This window comes from Petaurus breviceps, unplaced genomic scaffold (genome assembly GCF_028583685.1).
Source record: "Petaurus breviceps papuanus isolate PSGF00001 unplaced genomic scaffold, PetGlider_PUasm1.0 90849, whole genome shotgun sequence".
Classification (NCBI taxonomy): domain Eukaryota; kingdom Metazoa; phylum Chordata; class Mammalia; order Diprotodontia; family Petauridae; genus Petaurus; species Petaurus breviceps.
The window spans coordinates 2,419,758-2,444,537 of record NW_027187361.1 but is presented as its reverse complement, the minus strand read 5'-3'; the positions used below and the strand labels follow the sequence as shown (position 1 = coordinate 2,444,537).

General features: G+C 36.0%; 1 long non-coding RNA gene across 1 annotated transcript in view; it reads right to left on the bottom strand.

Moving 5' to 3' along the window:
• Positions 1–553: 553 nt before the first annotated feature.
• Positions 554–24,780, bottom strand: part of LOC138149820 (uncharacterized) — an 85,076-nt gene continuing 60,849 nt past the window's right edge. The window contains exons 2-3 of the long non-coding RNA XR_011165422.1: positions 9,822–10,087; positions 554–1,378 (exon numbers count right to left, since the gene is read on the bottom strand). This is a non-coding gene — a long non-coding RNA (uncharacterized lncRNA). The remainder of the gene's footprint in view (positions 1,379–9,821; positions 10,088–24,780) is intronic.

Genomic DNA, 24,780 nt, shown 5'->3' with positions numbered 1-24,780 from the left:
AATCTTGAGATATAGCTGCTATTATTTTCACCATTTTACAGATGAGGAAACCATTGCTGAAAATGCTTAGTGACCTAGTGACTTGCCCAAGGTCACGTGTCTGAGACTAGATTTTAACTCAGAACTTAATGACTCTGAGTTCAATGCTCTATTGACTGTGCCACTCAACTGACCAAGCAGGGAAATTATCAAACAAATGTTCAAACATTTGCTTTAAAACATAGTTTTTTGACATTTTTGTGGGAACAGACACTTGGAAAGGCAATAAGCCTTGTACCTTTACCCAAAAGAGATCAAATAAAAAAATTATAGTAGATCTCTTTGTCATGACAAAAAAAAGGAAACTAAGGTGATGCCTATCAATTGAGGAATAACTGAATAAGGTGTGGTATATGAATATGATGAAATACTACTTTTCTCTATGAAAACACATGGAAAGATTTGTGGAACTGGTGCAGTGTAAACTGGGCAACCATGCTTTCTTTCTTTCTTTCTTTTTTTCTTTCTTTCTTTTGTTCTTTCTTTCTTTCTTTCCTTCTTTCTTTCTTTCTTTTTCTTTCTCTTTCTTTCTTTCTTTCTTTCTTCCTTTCTTCCTTCCTTCTTTTCTTCCTTTCTTTCTTTCTTTCCTTCCTTCCTTCCTTCCTTTCTTCTTTATCTCTTTTGCTTCCTTTCTCTCTCTCTTTCTCTCTCTTTTTCTTTCTCTATTTTTTCCTCCTCTTCCTCCTCCTTCAAGAGAGAGAGGTTTTGATTTTATAGAGGCAGCATTGATGGAATCTGCAAATGTTTTGGGTAAGGGCCAAATATAATCCTATTTTAAGATATGAAAAATAGTATGAATTTTGTTGATAAAAATAGAAATAGTGAGGTCAAAAGGAAGAGCATATTTAGTAGTAAAGATAATAACCACCATTTTAGACACATTCATTGTGATATTCCATCAAGGTGTATAATGGTAATTTGAAGACCCCTTTTTGTATAGGCAAGTAAGCAGGTACTTAGTAACTAATCAAATCTCTGCGAAAGAAACAGAAGGTATGAACCCCTGTTCGTGATGTAACAGGAAGGGGTTGGCTGAAACAGAAAGCTAATGCTGTGTGTATATAAGGGAAAGCCCCAGAGAGGCACAGTCAGAATTTCTCGCAACAAGAATCTTGAGGCAGAGCAGCTACAGAAGAGAGAATGGAGAACTGAGCTAGAATTTCCTGAGAACTTGTGGTGGTGGAGCTTCTTCTGAACAGGATCTCAGGAGCCCAGGAGCTTCCTTCCCCCAGGCTGGATAAGGTGATTCTGATTGTTTGAAAGAGCTTCAGAAGACTGGGGAGGCATGACTGGGATGCAGGCACTTTGTCTGCTTGTGTCTTGGTTGAACCTTGAATTCCTGGAATAAGAAATTGTGAAGGATTTGAGATGGACTGGAGCCTGTGAACTTCAGTATGGGGCAGGACCTACCCAGAGAGCTGGACAAGGAACTGGCAGCTATCTGCCATTGAACCCAGGTGACTGGTGAATCTAGGTAAAATCTGGGATCATGGAAGGGAATCTGAGAACTGGCCCCAAGTCAAGATTAAAAGAGCTATCCCTGGGTACTGAGTAATGATGAAATTGTAGTTTACTAGTGACCTAGAGGTGGAGGGTTTGTGTATTTTCTAATGATTATACTTAGTGATTAATGATACTTAGTAATTGATTGCTGAATAAGTGACTGAGTTAATTTAGTGTGCCCCATGACTGGAAGACTTTGACTATTGTACTTTGAGACTATATTATGATACTTATTGAGTTAACTTAAGTGTGCCCCATGAGTGGAAGTCTTTGACTATTGTACTTTGAGATGATTTTTCTTTGTTCTAAATGTTGTGACCACTTTGGTGAAAACTATGTGACCATTTTAATGATAAGCTGTTGTGAATACTATATTGTGATTTTCTGTGATAAGTTATAACATTGTGAATGCTGTGCCTTAATTCTCTGTGAATATTTTGCTCTGATTTGTTATTGAACAAATAGGGTGTTCACTATACTGTGTAATCAGAACTTTGAAAGCTGTTCACAGCAGCAATCCTCTGGAAAGCTGCTCATGCATGGCTTTACAAGGTGATGAAGTAGAAATGTCCTATCAGCACATAAAGACATAGGTTGAGAGCTCCAAAAACAGGACCATTTAGACTGATTTTGCATGGCTTTTCAGAGGTGGTAGTTGAAGTTGCAGGTTTAGGATTCCTAAGGAAATATAGAAAGGAAATGGTATCAAAGAACAGGACTTTAGAAAATACCTATTAAGGGTTCATGAAGAGAACAAGAATAACCTTTTAAATCTAGCATTTTCATAATGCTAAAAGCTTGCAAAACACCTTACAGACAGCATCTCATTTTATCCACACAACAACCCTTGGAGGTAGCTGCTGTTATTATTCCCATTTTACCTGATAAGAAAACCAAGGGAAGTTCACACAGTTAGTGTTTGAGGTTGTATTTGAAGCAAGTCTCCCAAACTTGAGATCCAAGAATAAAATCACCTAATTAGTTACCTCTAAACTAAAGGAGCAAGGAAAGAATGGTTATAGGCAGGACAACAACCTGGTAAATATGGTATGTCTGAGTCCAAAGGAAGAATCTTCTGTAGGATAAGGTTGTCAACCTTGTAAAATTCTGCAGAGAAGTCAAGGAGAATAAAGACTAAAGAAAGTCCACTGGGTCTGTAATTGGAAGGTTGATAGTAGTCTGTAAAATGAGGCTGCACAAGATGACATTGAAGGTCCTTCCACATCTAAATACGTGATTCTATTACCCTAGAAAGAGCCACCCAATAAGAAAGAAACTTATTCATTTATTGTAGAACTATGATGTTATATTTGTGATGGACTCAATGGTGCTTTGGGGGTTTACTGACTGTATTTACAGTAAACCAGAGCATCTGGAGGTCATGAATAGGTAGAGGAGAGGTTAGGCATTGAATTATTGACTAGGAGAGCTAGGGAGCATAATGGGAGTTCACAAACAGGTAGGTGGAATGTGGAAGATAGGAAAGGAGGTAGCATTCAAGACAAAGGAACAGCAGCCTATTTGTAAGACTGAAAGGTACCAACTTTACCCATATAAGACGGGTCCAATACTCAACAAGAAATATAGGTACTGAAGAGACTAGTAAGGAAATAAGTTTAGTCAGAGATCAAGCAGGAAGATGGAAATGTGTTTTCTAGTAGCCAACTAGTCATCTGATGTCTTTCTTTAGCTCTATTTTTTTAAACAGCAACTGAGATAAGCTATAACAAAAATCTTGGGCAAACTCATGCATAAATCAACTGAGAATTTTTCCATATCTGCCTGTTCTTAAGGATTTCTGAAGTTTAAATTTAATTAAGGTGACCTTTATTAATATTTGCTGTATTTGCTTAATCCAAGTCTAGAATCTTGTTTATAAAATTTCATCCAAAGGCAATTTTTGTGTCTGAACTAAAAATAGCATAATTGCAAGTCTGCCCAGAACTTTAACTATAGCAGCTGAAGAATATCAATTAGATGAGGCAAAAAAAATTGTGACAAACTCGTCTTCCAAACTTCTTTATTTTTTCTTTTAGCAGAGTTCATCTAATCCCTTCTGGTGTTAGAGTACCTTATTTTCATCGATTTACTCATCCAGTGATCATTTAGTAAATTAACATACTCTATTTCCCTTGTAGGACATCTATTATATCCTGGGGATTTTGTTTATTAGATCAGACAGAGGAAATGACCACAGGCAAAAAACAAGTATCTTTGGCAGTAATTCTATTCTTCATAGTTGTGATGGTAACCATCAAAATTCAAACAGATACAATGCTTTCGAGCATTTTTCCCTTGGGAGCCTATATCAAAAGCAGCCATTGGAATGGAATAATACTGTGTTAGAAACAAAGTAAACCCTGAAATTGTCTGCACATAAATGACATAATTGGAAAAACTGATCCACTATATCTATCTTAAAAAAACATAGCTCAGTTTTTACTTTTAAGTGACAGGTGAATGCTACAAAGCATTTACTTGTTTCTGAAATAAATTGCTCATCAAGAAAAAGAACATGGCTTCTGCCAGTAAATAATTCAGGAAAGCACCTACAGGATCTGATTTCATAGGTATTCAAAGGCCTTCCTGACCAGGAATATCCCCAAATCTACCATTTCTACCATTGGAAGTTTTAAATATTTTCTCTCCCAAAGGTTTTTGTCTTGATGTCAAGAGAGGTTGGGTGGTACAGTGAAAAGAGTTGAAGCCCGATGATCTGAGTTTGAATCCTGTCTCTGCTACTTTTGAACATTACAACCTTGGGCAAGTTATTTATCCTCTCTGGGCCTCAGCTTCCTCATCTATAGAATGAAGAGTTTACATTAAATAAACCCTATGGTTCCATCCAAGACTAACTTTATGATTCAATGAACTGATGTAGAAATTTCACCTATAATGGTTACCTCATTATCAACAACAGATTAATCCATCTTTCACAGCTCAGAGGTACTATGATACAGTTATCACACAGGAATCAACAAAGCATGAGAAAGTGGTTTTACAATGAAAGGGTACTGGTTAGAATCCTGGCTTTGAAACTAGCAGGTATGTGATTCTAAACAAGTTACTGTACTTCTATGAGTCTATGCTTCTTCATCTGTAAAATAAGGTGTTTTAATTAGATATATAATCATCAAGGACTCTTATATGTAAAACCCCATGATAATGATGGAATTATGATTCAAGGTACGTAAATTTAAAAGGAGAGAATAAAGGGAAAATGTTAAATCTAGAAATGCTACATAACAAGGATGAACCACATCAATGGAAGGGTTAATGGAAATCAAGTGTCAGTTGGATATTTTTTGTGTAAGCATGATAGTCTTGTAGCCTATATAGAACCTGGTCTTTTATTTTAACTAAATACTCTATTGCAGGGGTTCTTAGATCCTGGGATTTGTGAACTTCTAATTTTTGTTTGTTTATAACACTGCTCTCCCCTTCCCCCATCAAATGGATATAATCTAGGCCATGATGGGCTAATTAGAATATTCCTTCCTCTTTAATTGATTCACTACACCACTCTCCACAGTGGTATTCCAACTAAGCCTCTCTGTGTATGCCATCTACTTCACCCTCTCAGCAAATGTCTCCACCTTATATTTCATCCTCCAAAAATGAGACCGCTACCAAAAGCTCATTTTCTTCCCCGCTTTTCATTTCATACTACTAAGGCATATTTCCTCACTATTTTCTTTTCACTGTTGTCTCTTGGGCAAAGGTGGCCCTTCTTGTCAAGGTGAAAAACGCTTTTTATGTGCTTTTGATTCCATTCTGAATTTTCTATCAAACTGCCCCTCATTTCATCTCCATTCTTTTTCTTATCCACAATTGCACCTTCCCTGATGCTTACAAATGTGTCCACATCTCCCCCATCCTCAATGAAATCTCTTATCTGATTCAATCATACAGTAGTTATTTCCTTTTAGCCTCTCTTCCTTCAATCCTTGAGAAAGTCTTCTATAATAGGTCCCTCCACTTCTTATTCTCTTCTAAATCCCATTTAGGCTATCTTCCAACTTTATAATTCAACCAAAAATGTTCTCTCCAAAGTCACCAGTGATTCTTAATTACCAAAGCTAATGTCCTTTTCTCTGTCATGATCCCCTTTGACATTTGCACCATTTCATATAACCAATAACCTTTTTCTGCTGGATATACTCTAGATTTTACCTGCTCTCGGTTCTGTTCTTATCCACCTTATCATTTTTTTCTCACTTCCCTTTGTAGATTCCTTATCCATGTCATGCCCTCTAAACAGGGATACCCCCAAGGCTCTGTGCTGGGCCCCTTGCTATTTCCACTCTTTTCTGTGTCACTTGCTGATTTTCCAATCTTCCACATGTTCAATCATCATCTCTTTGCAAATATTTCCCAGAGCTATAAATTCAACTTCAGTCTGCCTGATTAGCTACAACTACATTTCTCCAGCTGTCTCTTAGACAAATTATTTTCCTATGGGCATCTTAAACTCAAGATGTCTAAAACATAACTCATCTTTCTTTTGGATTTCCCTGTTATAGTCAAGGGTACTACCATCCTTCCAGTAACCCAGGCCTACAGCCTTGGTGTCATTCTCAACTACTCTATTAGGTGTCTAATCCCTTCCTAAATCTTATCATTTCCACCTTCATGACAAGTCTTGTGTATGCCCCTCCTCTCCACTCCTACAGCCACTGTACTTTTACCTATCATCTTTATTTCTCACATTCACCTCTGAGTTTCCCTGGTTTCTTACAAGATGCAATTGAAGATGCAGAAGACTTCTCCTGGTTCTTCCAGCTGTCAATGTCTTCCCCTCCTAGGTTGTCTTCAACATGCAATACATCAAATAGTTTTATGTTATCTCCCCATTAGAATGTCTATTCCTTGAGAGTAGGGACAGAGCTTTGTTATTGTTGTTTATTTGTTTCTTTGCTTTTATTTATCTTTTTTAAAGCAATTGGGGTTAAGTAACTTGCTCAAGGTTACACAGCCAGTTATTTCTGTGTGTGGTGCTGAGTATCTGAGCCCGGATTTGATCCAGGTCATCCCGACACTGGAGCCGGTGCTCTTACTCACTGAGCCACCTGGCCGCCCCTAAGCAATTGGGGTTAAGTAACTTGCTCAAGGTTACATGGCCAGGTGTTTCTGGGTGGGTGCTAAGTGTCTGAGCCCGGGATTCGATCTCCAGGTCTTCTCAACACTGGAGCCAGTGCTCTTACTCGCTGTGCTACCTGGCCACCCCACTTTGCTTTTATTTTGCCTTTTTTATTCCTAGCAGTTAGCACAATGTCTGGTACATCATATGTACTTGTTGGCTATCATGACCTGTGATTTCCCTAATATATGGAAATTCCCTCACATAATACATATCAACAACCAACCTATAACTAATAGTCTTAGAGCAGGGATGGAAAATGTTGAGGCCGCTATGAGGTTCAGAGACTTGCTCAGAGTCACACAGAACATTTATCAGAAGCAGAACTTAAAACCAGTTCTTTCTGGCTCAAAGGACAAAGGTTTGTTCCCAATATCAAGTCATTGATTGAGTGTATTAAGCTTTCCTTTATCTTTATCCTTTATCTCCTTCCATCTTTCTCTATTTATATGTAAATAAACATGTACATGTTAACTTAGGCCCATGTTATTTTGATCCCAAATCTTATACTCTATCTGCTTCTGGGCAAATAAAGACAGGGATCCTTGTTAAACTAGAATTTGTCCATGATGTTATTATTCAAAAATTCTACAATTCAACTAGTATCTTTGTCACTTTCACAGATGGGAGTATCAGCGTATGTTTGGGTTATATGGAAACTGTGTGACATATGATCATGTGTGAGAGAAAATGACAAACGGCTGTTTTTAAATAGAAGTACCACACTTTACACAATAGATGTCTATAAAATGTTGTAATTTGAATTATTTTAAATGGTGTGGGAGAACTGTTATTTAAAGGATCCTACAGTGAATTCTTTTGTGACATGAGATTTAGTCTTTGTCTTTGTTTATAAATCTTTATTTTTATATTAGATTACTTAGTACTCTACAGCTAGAATGGACCTTAGAGGCCTTCAAAATCTAGGCATTTCATTCTAAAAATGAGGAAATTGAGGTTCCCACGGTTAAGTAACTGGGGCAGAGTCACATAGGTAGTAAGCATTATAGGGGGATAAGACCACAACTCTTGTCTGACCCTAAAGTCAGGGCTTTTTTTCTCCTAGATCATGAAGGCTTGCTCCAAATGCGAGATGCCAGGACTATTGAAAACTACAGTGCGTTATATGAGTTCTCTCACAATGGACAATATTCTGGGCTAACTTAGATCCAAATTCATGAACAAATCAAGACGTCATCCTCGTGATGCCATTGGTCTTTCCAAGGATTAGCAGCAACAACAATATTTAGGCTGGGCCAATATAATATTTAGATCAGTATCTGCCCTCACAGAGCTTATTGATAAGTAGAGAGTTGAGAGTCAGACTCTAAGGACACGTCAGCATGTGGACATGTCTTCAGATTTTTGAAGATGATGGAAGTATACTAGGTTCTGCCAAGTTGACATGTATTCAGACATAGCAGGGGACTATTTATCTGCCACCTACGAAACCCTGATTTATAGAATTTGCTGTTTTCCAAGGTGTAAATGCTAACACTGAAAATTCAACCATCTTTGCAAACCAATATGAACAAGCTTCAGCACATCTCTGTTTAGAAGTCTGCTTTAGAGGAAAGAACTCATGTATTTTAGTAAATCAATGAAGAATTAAAGATTGCCATTGATGGCAATCATAGTAGAAGTAATAAAATAAACATTGCATCTTAGTGACCAAATAACAGTCACAAAAAATGCTGAAGGAGAATTTTGAACTGGTTACTTTTTTTATCATAGCATCAAAATTGCCTTCCTTGCGGATCACTATAGACTAAACCTCAAGAGCAAGAATTATTTCTTTATCCTTGAATTTCACCTTTTCCCCCACTCCATGCCCAGCATAGTCTTTTAAACTTAATATGTTTGGATAATAATAATTATATCATCATCATTTTCATCATAGTTTTATATAACATTATTATTATAGTATGTATATAGTGACTTAAGGTTTACAAAGTACATTACAGATGTTAACTCATTTGGGCCTTTTAACGATGCTATGAAGTAATAGTATCTGGTATTTAGGCAGGTGGATATTATCATTAACCCAGTTTAACAGATGAGGAAACCAAAGTTGAAAGCTTAAGTAACTTGCCCAGGGTTAGTTAGTAAGTGTCTGACGCAAAATTTGAACTCAAGTCTAAATGAGTAAATTCATTCATACTTAAATGATTAAATAGTCGCAGCAAATTCAATGTAGAAATGGATTTAATCCATTGATTTAAAAGTAAATCTACTTTTTATTTTTCTCAAGTTCACTTCTTTTGTGGTCAAAGGAAAGGAGACTAAATTCTTGTTTCAAAAGGTTTTACCCAAATGCCAAAACATAAAGGGCAGGTGTAGGTTTTACATAAGCAATTTTTCATTTTTCACATCTCTTTCATTTTAGATGCTGGTGATATTTTAAAAATCCATTGAAGCATGACTTCAAAGGGAGCCTTTGATGGAAAATTATTCTACAGAAAGTAGTATCTATATTTTCCTTACAGCCTCATTATTTTGTTTCAAAACAATCCATGAAGTTCATATTTCATCACAAAGGTGTAGACTTTTTGTTGGTGTTATTATATAGACATTGATATGCTATGGAAACCGGAATATGATGTTTGGTCTGGCAAGTACTTTGCATTAGTACAAGTTTAGTGGAATTATATATAATGAGAAAATTATTATGCTAGTTGTGGCATCTTTGTAAAAAACCACCTATAATGCCCTTCAAAGAACTGCTTTGGCATGAACCCCTACCCACCATTAAAACTTAATGAAATTACATGAGTGTTTAATATTGTTCATTATAAAGTGTTGGCTGACACATGCTTTCCAGGCCTTGATCTTACTGGACAAAAAGCTGTTCTGAATCTATATAAAAAGATACATATATTATTTCACTTGTCACTGCAAGGTATCACATAGCATTTAGTCAAGGCTTACACAGGAAATAGCAAGTCTTGGAAGGTAAAAATATCAATGGGTATGGAGGGGCATCATGTTTTTTTATGCCTTCTCCCCTTTAGGAAGAAAAGTATTATTGGCCAGGATATGATAAGACTTTACTAATTTGCACAAAAACTAAATCTGAACCAGACCAAATCTTTGAGCTTTATAAAAGCATTAATTATATTTTTACTTCTTTTTTTTTTACCTTCTATAGTCCAGAAACAGAAAATACCACGCGACAAAACTCCATGCCAAAATATACAGCCTTTGAGGACTGCTGAAAGCAAGGACAATAGCTGATGAGAAGGGTAGTTCTCCTGAGAAGCACAGTTGGATTCCACAGATGCAATAGGATCCTTGCACCTTTGAGATGTTTTTATGAAGGAAATTTTCCTTGAATTGTTCCTCTTCCCATGTCAAGATTGTTAGGTAGGCCCATGATAGCCATTACAATTCCTTACCTAAGAAGCACTAAGAAGAAAAAAAGAATTTTATTTTTATTTTTTCTTTAAAATAATCTAAATAAAATAAATTATTTTTAATTTAATAATTATTTAATAATTTAATATTAATTTAATAATAAAATAAAATAACTTTTTTCTAAAGAAAAGATACATGATTTGGGTTCCAACATATCCTTTTTCAAAGTATAAGCAAGAAATAGAGAGAGAAGAGAGTCAGAGAGGGGGACAGGGAGAGAGGGCACAATCAGAACCCTGACTGGAAATTCTAGAGTTTGAGGCAAGAACTCCAAAATGTTCTCTGGGAAAACTTCCTAAAATTAATCACTTTGCAGCTTCTAGTCGGTAGCTTCCTCTTTGAGCTACCTATATAGGAGTCAGTTGTTCCTACATAGTGAAACACTATCAGTCAGTGCTCCCTAAATCTTAGTATTCTAGAATTAATTCATCATACACTCAGGTTCCAGCGTTAATCAAAATCTTCTCCAGAAGGAACTATCATTTGAATTTAGGCTATATTACATAATCAGTGGATTGACTGATTTCTGAATGTGTCTACAAAATAATAGATAAGTAAAAAAATATGACAAAAGGTATAATTTTATGCCAATAAACTAATTTTAAATATTAATTTTATACTGTCCATTCACTCAGATTTTTTTTTACTTTTTACTTGACTATGTTTAACATTGGGCAGACATAGTTACAAAAGATAGTAACTTAGTTAATTAAGGATAATTCAAGTAATATGATGTGCAATCTTCATTTCCAAGGTTTCATTTCAGTATTAAATACTCTTTAGTTCATGATTTTATTCCTCAAATTTGCAATGTGGGGATCATGTGCTTGTTTTTTACAAGAATATCTCATAGGAATAAATTACTTCTACTTTGTAATTATGTAAGATCACCTCAAACCTTAGTGTCTCTGATTCCATTACAACCATTATCTCGTTAGTGAATTTCCCATAAGAAAAGAACATTGCTAAATGAATTTTCTCTTTTATGACACAGAAAACTATGTATGAGTGTTTAGTGAATTTTCTTAAGTTCATACATCCATAGAAGAGCCTAAAATGGAACTGAGATTTCACTGGTTCCACCTCTAATGTTCTATATACCAATAAATCGATTCTAATGAAAAAAAACCTAACTAAATTTACAGGTATATATTATTTCATGTTTTTTTATCTTGAGTCTTATTTCTCTCTTTGAAAAATCTACCACAATTTCTTATGCCTCCAGTTGTCCTGTTTCTGCTCATTATCCCCCTCCTATTAGGACCAGGATTCTTCCCCTGGGACCCTGGTCTCTGATAAGTGACCTTTCACCTAACCTTGCCTGGATCCAAGCCTCTACATTACTTCCTCACCATTTCCAAACAGACTACAGAACATGTACCACCTCCCCCACTTTCTGCTTTCTGGTTCCCAATTATAGGTTTTCTGTCTCCCATTAGAACAGAAGTTAGTAGAGGATAGTAAACAGCTTGATTGCTTGAATGTGTATGCGTAGTGCTCAGCAGAGTTCTTGGTTCATAACAGGAGCTCATTAAATGTTTTATCATTTGTTATTCATTCTCTTCACAAAAACCTGTTAAATCAGCAGGATACCAAGCATGTACACAAGCATTTATTAGGTGCCTACTATGTGCCAGACACTGTGCTAAGTGCTAGCAATAAATTGAAAGGGGGGAAAAGTACCTGTTCTCTACAATTTAAAAGAGAAGACAGAATGTAGACAAGCATGAACTAAGATACATACAGGATAAATTGGAGCTAATCTCCGAGAAAAGATGCTATAATTAGCAAGGACTGCAAAAGGTTTCTTGCAATATGTGAGATTTTAGGTGGAACTTGAAGGAAACCAGGGAAGGAAGAAGGTGGAGAAGAGGAGGCGGGGAGTTCCAGGTATAGGGGACAGCCACTGAAAATAACCTCTGTTGGGAGGTGGAATGCTTTATTCCAGGAAAGATAAGGATGCCTGTGTTTTTGGATTACAGAGTACATAAAAGGTAGGTGGGTATTGAGGGGGTGGGAGAGAGAATAAGATGTGAGAATTCTAAAAAGCTAGCAAGAAACCAAGTTATGAAGCACTTTAAAAGTCAAACAAGATTTTACATTTAATAATGTAGGTAATAGGAAGCTACCAAGATTGTGGAAGAACATTTCCTTTATCTTACTGCATCATTCTCTTATACCATGTCATATTCTAAAGCTTATACTTTTAAATAAATATTTCAGTAATAATTTTATACCCTTTACAAACCTGAAACCACTGCTAAATTTGCACAGAAATGACAAAACACAATTTCTCATCATTCATATAATTTATGTATAGAATTAATTCTGACAAATTAAAACCAATGTCTACAATTTTCCATTGTAGTAGTCAGATGTTGTCACCAAGTTCCTTTTAATTTATTATCTGAACCACAAACCAATATAAGGCAATGGCTTTTCGAGAAAGGATGGAAACACCAGGTCCTTTGGAAAGCCACTAAAACTAAAAGGTTCACAATACCTAAAGAGAGATTTAGATAACCTACTTCTAATTGTGAGACATTATTTTTTACCCATATTTTAAAAATATTTTAGTTTTCCAAGTAGAGGTAAACTCAAACTTTTACATTCATTTTTAAAAAGATTTTGTTCCAAACCCTTTCCTGTCACTTTCTGTTCCCCCTTCATTGAAAAAGCAATTAATTTAATATAGGTTGCACATGTGCAATTGTGCAAAACTTATTTCCATATAAAAAAGCTTTTGTTGTTGAAGTGGGCTTCAAACTGGATTCAGATTCCATCGGTTATTTTGGGGGAGGTGGATAGCATTTTTTCATCCTAAATCCTTTGGGATTGTCTTGGTTCATTGTATGGAAAAGAATAACAGTTGTTCATCATACAATGTTGCTGTTACTGTGTACACTGTTTTCTTGGTTCAACTCACTTCACTTTGCAACAATTCATACAAGTCTTTCCAGGTTTTTCTCAAACCATCCTGCTCATCATTTCTTACAGAACAAAAATCTTCTACTACAATCATATACCACAGCTTGTTTCCTGAATTGATGGGCATCCCTGCAGTTTCCGTTTTTTTTCACCACCACTAAAAGAGCTGTTATAAATAGTTGTGAACATAGAGATCCTTTTCCACTTTTTAAAAAAATGTCTTTGATATATAGACCTAGGGGTGACAATGCTGGGTAAAAGAGTTTGTGTAGTTTTATAACTCTTTGTCCATATTTCCAATTTACATTCCAGAATGTTTGGACTGGGGGTAGAGTGAAGATGGCAGAGTAAAAACAGGGACTTGCTTGAACTCTCCCCCAAACCCCTCCGAATACCAGTTAAAATCACTCTAAAGAAATTCTAGAGCAGCAGAATGATAAGAGTGAAACAAATTTCCAGCCCAAGACAACCTGGAAGGTAGAGAGGAAAGGTCTGTTGCACCAGTCTGAGAGAAGAGCCCAGTCCATCATGACCCATACCAGTACAGATGGAATGGAGTAGGCCTCAGGGGACTGAATCTCTGGCATCTATGGCAGCTTATAGACTTCTAAACCTACAAATGGCAGAGACATCTTAGAAAGCTAGTAGCAAAGGTCTGTTGGACTTAAGTGAGAGAGGAACAAGGTCCAGCCCTGGCCCCCAGGTGGCAATGGTGGCAGCAGTGGCAGTGACTGCTTCCAAAACTCTCAGCCCAGGGGTTACGGAGGGGGAACTCAGTGGCTGATCAGAGGTAGATTGCGGGAATCTCTTTGGTGGCACTGATGTGGGATTCTCTTGTTTTGCCCATGCTTGGATCAGAATGGTTGAACTGGTTCACAACTACATCAACAATGCTTTAGTGTCCCAATTTTCCCACATCCACTCCAATATTTGTCAATTTCTTTTTCTGTCATATTAGCCGATCTGATAGGTTTGGGGTGGTACCTCAGGGTTACTTTAATTCACATTTCTCTAATCAATAGTGATGTAAAACAATTTTTTCAAGATTTCTTCATCTGAAAATGGTTTGTTCATATCCTTTGACCATTTATTCATTTGACCATTCCCATTGGGGAACGATTTGTATGCTTAAAAACTTGACTCAGTTCTCTATATATTTAAGAAATGGGGTCTTTTTCAGAAAAAAAAAACTTGCTGTAATTTTTTTCACAGTTATGATTACTAACTGTATTTCTCTCCATCCTATTCCCCACCTACATTTATCTTCCTCTCTCTCCCTTCACCCTGTTCTTCTCAGAAGTGTTTTGCTTCTGACCACTGTTTCTGCCAATCTGTGCTTCCTTCTCTCAGTTCCCTCCTGCCTCCTACTTCCCTGTAAAATTAGATAGATTTCTATCACCAACTGAGTGTGTTATTCCCTCTTTGAGTCAATTCTAATAAGAGTAAGGATTAATCATTGCCCACAACTCCCCTGTCTTTTCCTCCACTGTAGAAGTTCTTTTGCACATCTTTTGAGAAAATATTCACCATTCTACCATTTACTCCATTCTATACCATTCTACTAGGCATCCCTGTTTCTCAACCCTTCCTTTTATTTTTTTTAGCTGTTATCCCATCACAGTCAACTCAAACCCCTGTCCTCTATCTAGATATTCTCCTAGTCACCTTAATAATGATAAAATTCTTAGAAATTACAATTATCATCTTCTTGTGTACTTAAGTCTTATTGAATGCAATATTATTTCTCTTTCTTGTTTACCTTTTAATGTGTTTCTTGAATATTTGGTCTAAAAGTAAAATTTTCTATTCAGCTCTGTTCTTTCCATGAGAAATACTTGAAATACTTCTATTTCATTAAATATCCATTTTCCTTACTTGAAGTATTATACTCAGTTTTGCTAGTTTATTATTTTGTGTTCTTTTGCCCTCCAGAATATTTCATTCCATTTCCTCTTATCTTTTAATGTGGAAGCTGCTAAATCTTGTTTTATCCTGACTGTGAATCTATGATATTTTAATTGTTTCTTTGTGGCTACTTGCAATATTTTCTACTTGACCTGGGAGCTCTGGAATTGGTTATAATATTCCTGGGAGTTTTCATTTTGGGATCTCTTTAAGAAGGTAATTTATGAGTTTTTATAATTTTTATTTTACCCTCCGCTTTGAGGATATCAGGACAGTTTTCTTGATAATTTCTTGAAATATGGATGTCTAGGCCAATTTTAAAATCATGACTTTCATGTAGTTCAATAATTTTTAATTATCTCTCCTTTATTTTAAAGGACAGCTTTTTTTAACAAGATATTTCACATTTTAATCTACTTTTAAAATATCTTTGGTTTTGTTTTATTGTTTCTTAATGTCTCATAAAATCCTTTGCTTTTATTTGTTCAATTCTAATTTTGAAGGAATTGTTTTCTTCAGTAAGCTTTGGTACCTCCTTTTCCATTTGGCCAATTCTACTTTTGAAAGTTATTTTCCTCAGCAAATTTTTGTGCTTCTTTGTTCATTTGGTAAATTATGTTTTTAAGGAGTTTTTCGTCCCATTAGATTTTTGTGCTTCTTTTATCATTTGACTACTCTGTTTTTTTATAGTGTTACTTTCTTCAGTATTTTTGTGCCTCCTTTACCAATCTGTTCACTTCTTCACATGAAGTTAACATCTGCACATTTGATTTCTTCAAATCACTTTTACTTGTTTTTCCAATTTTTCCTGTACCTCTCTTATTCAATTTTTAAAATTATTTTTGAGCTCTTCCAGGAATTCTTTTTTTTTTGGAACTGAAATCAATTCATATTTTTCTTCAAGGCTTTAAAGGTGGTTGTTTTGATTTCATTGTATTCTTCTGAGTTTATGTTGTGACTTTTCCTGTCACCATAGCATCTTCTTTTGGTTCAGTTTGCTGATTTTTTTTTTTGCAGTCTATTTCTTGACATTTAACTTTATGGTAAATTTGGGCTCTTTTCCTAGAGTGGAAGGGGCACTGTCCCAAGCTTCATGGTACACTTTTCAGAGTTAGTTCTAGGAATCTGTAATTTTTCAGTTACTCTAAAGTGGTACAATCTAAGGAGAAAAGTGATCATTGCTCTCCTGACCTATGCTGTGGTCTGTGGTCTTATTTTACTATGGATCACTCTTTTCCACCCTGGAAATGTGACCAGGGTCCCTGTTCCCCAAAGGCTACACCCTCTAGTGTTCCTGTGCTCCTGTTCACCCTGTGACTATTACATATGAACATATGGAATGGAGATGCCTCTAAAATTTGTACATCTCATGTTTCTTTTGAGCTACTTTGAAATATAAAAAAAGGTCTGATTTGGAAAGAGGTGCAAAAGTAAAATGATTAGAGTTTTCTAGGATAATTGGTGAATACAAAATGCTCTTCTTAAATCTACCTGATGCTTGAAATAGAAGAAAATCCTGAATGCATCTGACAAGTTATTGTTCTTTGTCAATTTTATTTTATTCAGCAAATGCCTGTAAATGCTTACATTTTTAATTAAAACCATTGATTTCTTTCTAATTGAGAGAGTGAGAATCATAGCATCCAACAACAATAACATAATAGTTCTTCTGTATGGTTCCCTAATATGTGGAAAATATTTTATTCAGCTCTGGACAGTGTATTTTAAGAAGGACCCATAAAACAACACAGAGAAGCTAACCTCCCGCTGAGGACAGCCTGGCAGGCCGGCAGGAATCAGCCAGCGCAGCACTCTGGGAGCTGAACCGAAGCCCGTGTGAGCTGGAGGTTTTAGCCCCAGGTCTGGCCTGACCAACCACCAGATGGAGGGACTCCAGATAACAAGCAGCTGTGGCCATTTTCATATTTATCAACACATAGATGTGAAGGACAAAGTGAGAGGTCAATACAGTGTGGACTTTGGGACCAGTAGTTGGGAGAGTATTGGCTCTTGCCCCCAGGGTGAGAAGCTGCTTAGCCACCTTGTCCTAGGTGGTGCCACATTGCAGCTTCAGCTCCTGGCCTGCATACTGTAGGGGGACCAAGCAACCAGTCTGAGGGGTAATTGTTCTTGCTTTAACCTGCTTGGATCTGGATTGCTTTCTAGGTTGGACATCCTGGGGAGTGTGACCAGCTTGCCAGAGTGTGCGGAGGCTTTAGAGAGGGCACACAACTAATAATTCTGGCATCTGAGAAAAACCCAGCATTTGGGACAGAAGCTCCCCTGTCTGGTGGCAGAATCCTACTGTGGCAAAAAACCCAGGAGTCAAGTGATTGAGGGGTGACATGATCAGGCGAAGGAAGCAAAATAAACAGAAGAATCCAACATTAGGCTCCTATTTTGGGGACAAAAATTATCAAAGCATGGAACAGGAGGAAGACAGTGAAGTCAGAACTCCCACACCAAAAGCATGAAAGGAAAATACGAGTTGGTTACTGGCCATAGAGGACCTCAAGAAGCAGATAAGAGAAGTGGAGGAAAAATTGGGAAGAGAAATCAGAACAATGCAAGAAAATTATGAAATGAGAGTCAACAGCCTGACTGAGGAAAATAACACCTTAAAAACAGACTAACTCAAAGGGCAAAAGAGGGTCAAAAAAGCAAGGAGAGGAATGCCTTCAAAAGCCGAATTTGCCAGATGGAAAAAGAATCTCAAAAGCTCAATGAGGAGAATCATTCCCTCAGATTTAGAATAGAGCAAAGGGAAGCTAGTGACTTTATGAGAAATCAAGATGATATTAAACAGATCCAAACAAAGGAAAGAATAGAAGGCAATGTGAAATATCTCATGGGAAAAACCACTGATCTGGAAAATAGATCCAGGAGAGATAATTTAAAAATTATTGGACTACCTGAAAGCCATGATCAAAGAAAGAACCTAGAAATTATCCTCCAAGAAATTCTCAAGGAAAACTGCCCTGATGTTTTAGAACCAGAGGGCAAAATAGAGGTTGAAAGAAGCTACCAATCACCTCCTGAAAAAGATCCCAAAAGGAAAACTCCTAGGAATATTACAGCCAGGTTCCAAAATTCCCAGATCAAGGAGAGAATATTAAAGGCAGCCAGGAAGAAACAATTTGAATATTGTGGAAACACAATCAGGATAACCCAAGATCTGGCAGCTTCTACACTGAGCAATCAAAGGGCTTGGAATATGATATTCCAGAGGGCAAAGGATCTGGGATTAAAACCAAGAATCACCTACCCAGCAAAACTGAGTATCGTGTTTCAGGGGAAAATATGGTCATTCTGTGGAGTAGATGACTTTCAAGAATTCTTGAAGAAAAAAACAGAGTTGAATAGAACTTAGAAAATAGAGTTGAATTCAGATACAAGAAGCAAGAGAAGCATGAGATGGTAAACAGGGAAAAAAAACCATAAGGAACTTATTGAAGTGGAACTATTAACATTCCTACATGGAAAAACGATAATTATAACTGATGAAACATTTCTCAGTATGAATATAGTTGAAGGGAATAGAAATATATGTATGTGTGTGTATGTGTGTGTGTGTTTGTGTGTGTATGTCTATATGTGAGGGTATATGGGCATATGAATATATATGTTAATGTGTGTATATATGTTTACAGGTATACATAGATAGAGGGCACAGGACAAATTTAATAGGAAGGGATGATACTTAAAAGGTGATATTAAGAGGTTAGAGAGGAATATAATGAGAGGAGATGGGGAGAGCCAGAATGGGGTAAACTATCTCATATACAAGAGGCAAGGGAAAATGGTTACAATAGAGGGGAAAATAGGAAGGCAAAAAAGAATGGGTCAGCCTTATTCTCATTGAATTTGGCTTGGAGAGGGAATAAAATACACACTAAATAGGGTGTCTCACCCTACAGGAGAGTAGGGGGGAAGGGGATGAGAGAGGGGATGATGGAAGGGAGGGCAGGTGGGGGGGAGGGAAGTTTTAAGCATCCACTTTTGAAAAAGGATCAAAGTAGAGAATAGAACAAGTTAGAGGTGGGATAGGAGGGAGGGAAATATAGTCAGTCTTTTACAATATATCTACTATGTTATTGTTTTGCATTAGCTATACATGTACAACCTATACTGAACTGCTTATCTTCCCAGTAAGGGTGGGTGACAAGGGAGGAAGTTCAGAATGAATCTGGAATTCAAAGTTTTAAAATCAAATGTTCAAAATTATATTTACATATATATAATTATTAATACTATTTTACACATAATTGGGAAATAAGATATATAGGCACTGGGGCATAGATATCCACCATGTCCTACTAGAAAAGTCAAAGGGGGTATGGGAGAAGATATGGGAGAGAGCAGATTGGAGGAGGGGTCATCCTGTGGGATTGCTATTTTCGGGTGGTGGGTAGGGGGAAAACGGGGAGAAAATTTGTATGTCAAAATCTTGCAGAAATTAATGATGTAAATAAGAAGTTAATAAAGCATTTGAAAAAGGGGAAAAACATAGTAAAAGGAACCACCAAATCATCATAAAGATATGCTAGGGAATTCTGTGCTCGGACTGGAAACAATATTAGATGTTGTTTGGTGACTCCATTGACTATGACCATTTTGGGGACATAGTTCAAGGGCAAAGATGAATTCTTTCAGGTAAGAGAGAGCAGGAGCCCTGAAATGTGGTATTGCTTTTAGTAACAAGGGATCAGGAACCCTTAAGAACAGTATCAATTGCAATCCCAAGGAATCAGAAGTCCTTTCTGCATAAGGACCAAAGTACAGACTTGGAGAGCAATGGTCACACCTCTCTCCAGATAACACCACCTTGGAAGCACCAAAGGCTTTCAAACCCCAAGAACTAGTTCTAAAAACAACAGTGATAGAAACCCTAAAAGTTGAGAGAGTACTTCTTCTCCTCAAACTGGGAACAGAGTCCAACTTTAACATTGAAATAAAAAGAAGAAATAGAACTGAAACATAAGCCAAAAACAAACAACAAAAAATCTTGGTTATTAAAAGCTATTATATTGATAAGGAAGATCAAAATAAAAACTGAAAAGAAGAAAATGATGTCAAAATAGCTACAAACTAGCTTCGAAGGAATAAAATATAAATTGGACACAAATTCAACAAGAATTTCTGGTAGAGTTAATAAATGATTTCCAAAATAAGAGTAGTACCGGTAAGAGAACATTATATAAAAAAATAAAAGCAAAGAATAAAATTGTGAAAATGCTTGGTAAAAAGGAACAAAACAGCTTTGTAAAAAAGGAACAAAAATATAGAAAAAAAATCTTAAAATACAGAATTGTATTATATATATATATACTTACATACATACAGAATTTAAAAAAGAGGTTAAACAAATCACTAATGAAAATAAATCTTTATGACAAAAAATTCACTCAAATGGAAAAAGAGGTACAAAAACTGTCTAAAGAAATATGATCATGATTAAAAACCAATTTTCATACAAATAAAGACAGATTTAAACAATTGGAGAAATGTTAAGTGCTCATGGGTAGGCCAAGCCAATATTAATGTTTTTTAATTCTACTTAAATTAATTTACTTATTGAATGCCATACCAATCATACTACCAAAGAGTTATTTTATTTTTTTCTTTTCTTTTTAAAAAGTTTATCCTATACTCAAATATCAGAACAGAAATACAGAATAGATCAAAGAATAAAATTATCATAAATTTAAATATTCAAACTTAAATACAAAGAAAATGGGGGTAGCATGTCATGTATATAACAGAACATAAAAGAGGATTCAAAGTAGGTGATGATAACATTTCATTTCAAGAAAATCTATATGGAAAATACTACAGATTTGTTGAGAGCTATCTTTTTCTTTGTTTTCTTGTAAGTTTTCCGTTGTTCACTGCTGTGCACTTTTTACTTTGTTCTTTTTTCACCCTTCCTCCACCACCACCCCTGGCCAAGGATACAATTAAGTGCAGATGTATTGTTATATAAATAGAGATATATACATACACATGTAAAATATACACATATATACATACATATATACATATACTTTCCCTAACAAATTGATATTTGTTTTTATGTTTGTGAATATATTTTGCTTCCTATACCTCCTGACTCCTCTGCTTTACTTCTACCTGCTATCTTGCTCTTTTATTACTTAGCCTACCCCCCTCCAAGAATCCCTCCCCTTTCCCATAAATCTAAACACTCTTACATAGCACCCTATAACCTGTTCCCTTACCCTGCTTTCTAGAGATCCCTCCCTTATCCTCCCATTCCCATTGATCTAAAGAACCTTCTATACCCCCCTAATTGATTCCCTCACCCTTCCCTCTAGAGATCCCTTCCTTGTCCTCTCTATTTCTACTTTCCCCCCTTGTTCTAATGCTTCAGGACAATTTTCTTTAATTATTTCTTGTATTCTGGCATCATGATTCTTTTTTTATCGTAGCTTTCAGGTAGTCTGATTATTCTGTTTTCTTTTTTTGATCTGTTCTCCAGATCAGTTGTTTTCTTATAAGATATTTCACTTTCTCTTCCATTTTTCATTATTCATATTTTGATTAATTATGTCCTGATCTCTTATAACTTGACAGGCTTCACCTTGCCCAGTTCTAATTTTCAAGGTATCATTTTCTTCTTTAAGATTCTGGATCTCCTTTACTAATTGACTTTCTTTTCATAATCTTGTTTTTCTTAGATTGTTCCTTTTTTATTAAGTTTTTCCTCCATCTCTCTCATTTACTTTGTAAAGTCTTTTTTAAGTTCTATGAATTCTTTTTGGTCAGCTGACAATTTGACATTATTCTTTGGGAAAGTTTCTTCGCTTTAATATCCTCTTCTGAAGATGAACCCCAGTCTTCTCTATTCTCACAATAACTTTATAGGGTTGGATTCTTTCTATTTTACTTGTGCATATTTTGGTAGTAATAGCTTAATTTTTGAAATCACCTCTAGTCCTGGGATGTGGGGAATGGTACTTCTTGTCCCAGATCTCAGTTCTTCCTTCTAGCCTGTAACCGAAGTCAAACCTCCAGCCTCTTATCCAGGGGTTTTCTGCCCTGCTGCTTCTACACTCACCAGGATCTTTCCTTCTTGTCCCATGCTCTCGGCAACCAGGATCTTTCCTTCTTGTCCCATGCTCTGGGCATCACAGCTGGATCTGGCGTTCTTTGTCGCTCAATCTTCCCCTGCTCCAATGCTAACTCCTTTCACTATCCCAGGAATAAAAGTTCCTTTGGCTGGAGCCAAGTCAGCCTTCCAACCCAGCTTTCCCCAGGGCTTGCCACTTGTTAACACAGACCCTGGCCTGGAGATGTTTATTCTTCACAAGGACCAAATCTCCTCCTAGGATTTTTCTTCCAATCTTCTGCTGTTGTCCCAGGAAAATCCATGCTGTGCCCCTATTCTTATTTATTTTTACCTGCACTTTGTTAGCCCTAAGGTTTGTTTTATCACTTTTGTGGGGGGAAATCTTGAGAGTTGGGAATTTTCTGACTACCCCACCATCTTCACAGAATCCTCTCCCAAAGAATTCTTTAAATGCGCTAGAAAAAATAACAAAGTTCATTTGGAACAACAACTGGCGAAGAATGTCAAAGGAATCAGTGAAAAAAAATGTGAAGAAAGGCAGTTTAGCACTTCCAGATCTCAAAAAGTATTATAAAGCAGTCATTGTGAAAAGAATCTGACACTGGCACTGGCTAAGAAACAGAGTATGGATCTAATGGAATAGATTAGCTGTACAATACACAATTGTAAATTACCATACTAATCTAATATTTCATAAATCCAAAAATCTAAGCTTTGGGGACAAGAATTAACCATTTGACAAAAATTTTTGGGAAAACTAGAAAGTTGTCTAGCAGAAACGATGTGCAGACCAAGAACTCTCACTGTATAAGATAAGGTCAAAATGAATAAATAATTTAGACATAAAGGATAATAACATAAGAAACTAGAGGAGCATGAGAAAATGCACCTTTCAGAAAAGGGAAGAGTTTATGACCAACCAAGGGATAAATAGGAACAAAGAAAGTTAAATAGATAGCTTTGATTACATGAAATTAAAAAGCATTTGCACAAACAAAATTAATGCAGTCAAAATTAAAAGGAAAACAGGAAACTGGAGAGAGTTTTTATAGCAAGTTTCTCTGATAAGGGCTTCATTTCTCAAATACATAGAAATTGAACCAAATATATAAAAACAAGAGCCATTCCCCAGTTGATAAATGGTCAAATGATGTGCAGGCAGTTTTCAGGAAAAAAAAAATCAAGTCTATCGATAGTTACATAAAAAAGTTCTCAATCATTTCTGAATAGAAAAATGCAAACTAAAACAACTTAAAGATACCAACTCATACTTATCCAATCAGTTAACATATCAGAAAAGGAAAATGAAAAATGCTAGAGAGGATGTGGAAAACTGGGAAATTAATGCACTGTTGGTGGAGTTGTGAATTGTCCAACTGTTATGGAGAATAATTTGGAACTAAACCCAAAGTGCTATGTAACTGTATAAAACTGTGCATACCCTTTGACTGAGCAATATCATTAGTAGATCTGTGTTGTAAAGAGATTAGAGGAAAAGGATATATATGTACAAAAAGTATTTATAGCAACTCTTTTTGTACTGGCAAAGAACTGGAAATTGAGGGGGTGCGCATCAATTGGGGAATATGTGGTTTATGCTTATGATGGAATTCTATTCAGAAATGACAAGCTGAATAGTTTCAGGAAAAACCTAGAAATATGAACTGATGCAAAGTGAAGTAAACATTGTATATAGTGATAACAATATTGTGAGGATAATCAATTGTAAAAGATTTAGCTACTCTGATCAAGACAATGATTCAAGACAATTCAAAGGACCATGATGAAAAATGTTATACACCTCTAGAGAGAGAATTGTTAAATTTTAATGAAAATTGAACTATTCCTTTTTTTAAAAAACTATTTTTTTAGTCTGTTTTCTTTTGTAAGGTAGCTAATGTGCAAATATGTTTACATGACTTCACATGTGTAATAGATATCAATTCACTTATTTTCTCAAGAAGGCAGTACGAGTAGGAGGGAAATTGGCACTCAAAATTAAAAAAAATATATTAAAAACATTTTTACATGTAATTAGGAAATATTTAGTGAAAGAAAATGCATCTTGAAAATACTAAATATCAGGGAAGCTAGGTGGCACAGTGAATAGAGCACTGGCCCTGGAGTCAGTAGGACCTGAGTTCAAATCCGACTCAGACACTTGACTCACTAGTTGTGTAACCTTAGGCAAGGCACTTAATCCCAATTGCCTTGCCTTCCCCTCCCCTCCAAAAAATATACTAAATATCTACTTCTTCAGACTAAACTACCAGTTCTTCAACTGATACCACTTTGACATGATCTTTAGTCCCTTCACCAACCTAATTTCTTAATCTGCTTGATAGCTTTTCAAAATCCCTCCTAATATGTGGTATCCCAAACTTGACAATGTAGCTGCCATTACTAAGTCAACAGATTATAGCATGACAATCACTTTTGTCCTGGATTCTGTGTTCCTCAGTGTATTCTATAATATCACATTCACTTTTTTCTCTGCCATATCAGAGTGTAGAAACATACAACACTATCTGTCCACTGAGACACCCAACTCTTTTTCACATGGAAAAGGTTTTTCTCCAAGATAGGAGCATGTAAAAGATTTTCTATCCTTGGTGATCTTGAAAAAATATCACAACCATGTTCATTTCTACCCTGCTCCACATAGCATATAAGTTATTTGAAGGGAGAGACTTCGTTTTTGGCTTTTTTTTCTTCCCAGTGATTGGCACATAGCAAGCACTGAATTTTTATTGTATTTAATTTC